At 39.4% G+C, this 2,429-nt stretch overlaps 1 long non-coding RNA gene across 1 annotated transcript; it reads right to left on the bottom strand.

The window, feature by feature from the left end:
* Positions 1-226: 226 nt before the first annotated feature.
* Positions 227-1,993, bottom strand: LOC123155507 (uncharacterized). The gene is made up of 5 exons (XR_006477463.1): positions 1,412-1,993; positions 1,268-1,336; positions 1,134-1,186; positions 906-1,064; positions 227-798 (listed from the first exon to the last, which is right to left on the bottom strand). It is a non-coding gene; the product is annotated as an uncharacterized lncRNA (long non-coding RNA).
* Between the last annotated feature and the right edge of the window lie 436 nt (positions 1,994-2,429).

Raw genomic sequence — 2,429 nt, 5'->3', positions numbered from 1 at the left:
AACCACTTATATTTAGTATAACATTCTGTTTAGCGATCACTTTATGCAGCATCCAACATTTCAATATTAACATCCACATTAAGATAGAGACAAAAGAATTTTAATTGAAAGGATCATAGCCTCTTTTATCAATAGAAATACCAATATTCACATACAGTTATGAAATTAAAATATCATGTAAGAAATTTGAGTTAAAAGCACTCCTTATATTACCAATGCTCTTGATTATATCTATCTACAAAACGAGAAAACTAGAATAGATAATTGATAATATTTATTAATCTTCAATCAAGGGACACCATCGTTGTTTGATCTTCATCAGCATTTACAATGCCTCCTTGTTCTTCTGTATATTACGGTGGACCATCAGTCCTACAGAATGTTGAGTAGTTTATCAAAGTCGGTCCATGTAAATAAATGGTCTCAAAGTATAATGACATATAAAATCAATGTATGAGAACAACTGACTTGATCTTGTTGGCGTTCATGAGAACCATCACTTAGAGATCTACCGGACAGAAGACACTGAATTTCTGACACTTCTTGCACCATGCCATTAACCTTTTCTTCGAGTACTTGTTTTGCTTTCTCAGAAGCTTGACGTTTAGAAAACAATTCAGCCTTACTTAATGCTCGTCCTCGCAAACCTCTTGCTTTAATTCCACCACCAAAGCCAACTATGCGACCATGCCACTTATATGTATCACATTTTTTGCATGACTTCATCATTTGAAAGACCAGGATTCAACTGAAACAAAATAGTTTATCCATAGTTGGTGGCCTGTTTTCCTTTCCTCCCTGTTCCAAAATAGGCAAGTGTCTATTATTTTTGAAATAAAATGGCAAGACAAATCACTGATCATATATTATGGGAAATGAAAAACAAGAGAAGTTAAAGCGTGTACCATGTCCTTGCACTTCACTTTCCAGATTTTCATCAACTAATCCAGTTGGATTTTCATGCTTACTAGTCTTTGAGGTAGCTCAAGGCCCATGGTTACACTGCGATTCTTCACTTTCCAGATCTTTATTACCCATTAATTCATCTACACCATTTGTAGCGTCTGAAAATATACAACCAATCGGTCAGCACAGTGGATGCAGGAAAAATTAAAAAATGAAAATTTTTATACCATAAAATTCATCCATGTCACCATTATGCTGGCATCAACTTCACCATTCATATCTGCAATATATTATGAGTTACTTGAAGACAATAAAGTGTGCAAACAATTCTTGGTACAGTACATGATACTTAGAAACTCACTCTCGGAATCATCAGCATCCCAATTTGTACTAAACAAGATTGGTGTATTTGTTGGCGCATCATTTCCATCTATCAAAACAAGCAACCACATTGTATCATCCAATAGAAGATAGCTTGAATAATAATTTTATGTTTGCGTAGTACCTGTGTAGCTAACTCGTACTTTTTCCAGAGTTCCTAATCTTGCAATTGAGGCTTGTGAGTAACCCTTTTTCTACTAAAATCTGCTATTTGACTTGATTTCTCCGGCAAGGTCTGCCTAGCAATACCTTGGTGTACCAGTCCAGACTTATTCAGTTGTGAGCGGCATCTTTCCCAAGCTAATGCTGTCAAGTTTGAAGTGTGCACAAAGGCTATACAAAGTAAAGTAAGTCAATGTTGATGTACAGAAAATGAATTACTGAATGCTAAATCAAATAGAGTAAGTATATAACTACTGGTGTCACTGTTTATTAAGAAGGTAAAAGCTAAAATATGAAGAAAATCGATTAGTACAGATTAAGAGCTGCATAAACTAGTGCCATCATGTTGTTCTCTTGCTACGTGATGGTGTTATCGACTTTTGAAGCATGTCGTCTTCATCGCCGTTGTCAAATTCAGCTTCAGAGGCTTCATCGTCAGACTGTGCATGTGGTATACTGTAAGCATGATGTGATGGATTTTTCACAACTGTGCGCCATCCTTTTATAAGATTGTCCTTAACAAAAAACACTTGAGAAACTTTGCTAGCCAGAACGAAATTCTACCTGCATATTTTTAGTAATCAGGATCAGCAACAGTGCTTGAATGTCCGGCAACAGAAAAAAACAGAGCAAGGAGGAATACGAACCAACCTGCAGCGGAGTTGCGTTGGCGGCCGGTGATGTACAGGCGGCGACGCGAGCGCACCCAAGTCGAGGCTAATCGGCGACATGGAGGCGGCAGCATGGGCGCGCCGGCGTCGAGGTGATCGGCGATGTGCTGACAGCAGCGGGGGCGGAAACAGGTCAAGGCTACGGGCGACATGCAGGCAGCACCGCGTACACGCCGGGGTCGAGGCGACTGGCAAGGTGGGCGTAGAACAGAAAGGAGATGCGATCTAGTATGAATATTGGAGGTGTCGTCGATTGAGTAGGGAGGGGAGGAGAGGAGAAAGAGGCGCAGAGAGATTAGATCCTAACAG

This window comes from Triticum aestivum, chromosome 7B, assembly GCF_018294505.1.
Source record: "Triticum aestivum cultivar Chinese Spring chromosome 7B, IWGSC CS RefSeq v2.1, whole genome shotgun sequence".
Lineage (NCBI taxonomy): Eukaryota > Viridiplantae > Streptophyta > Magnoliopsida > Poales > Poaceae > Triticum > Triticum aestivum.
This window is presented reverse-complemented; position numbering and strand designations above follow the sequence as displayed.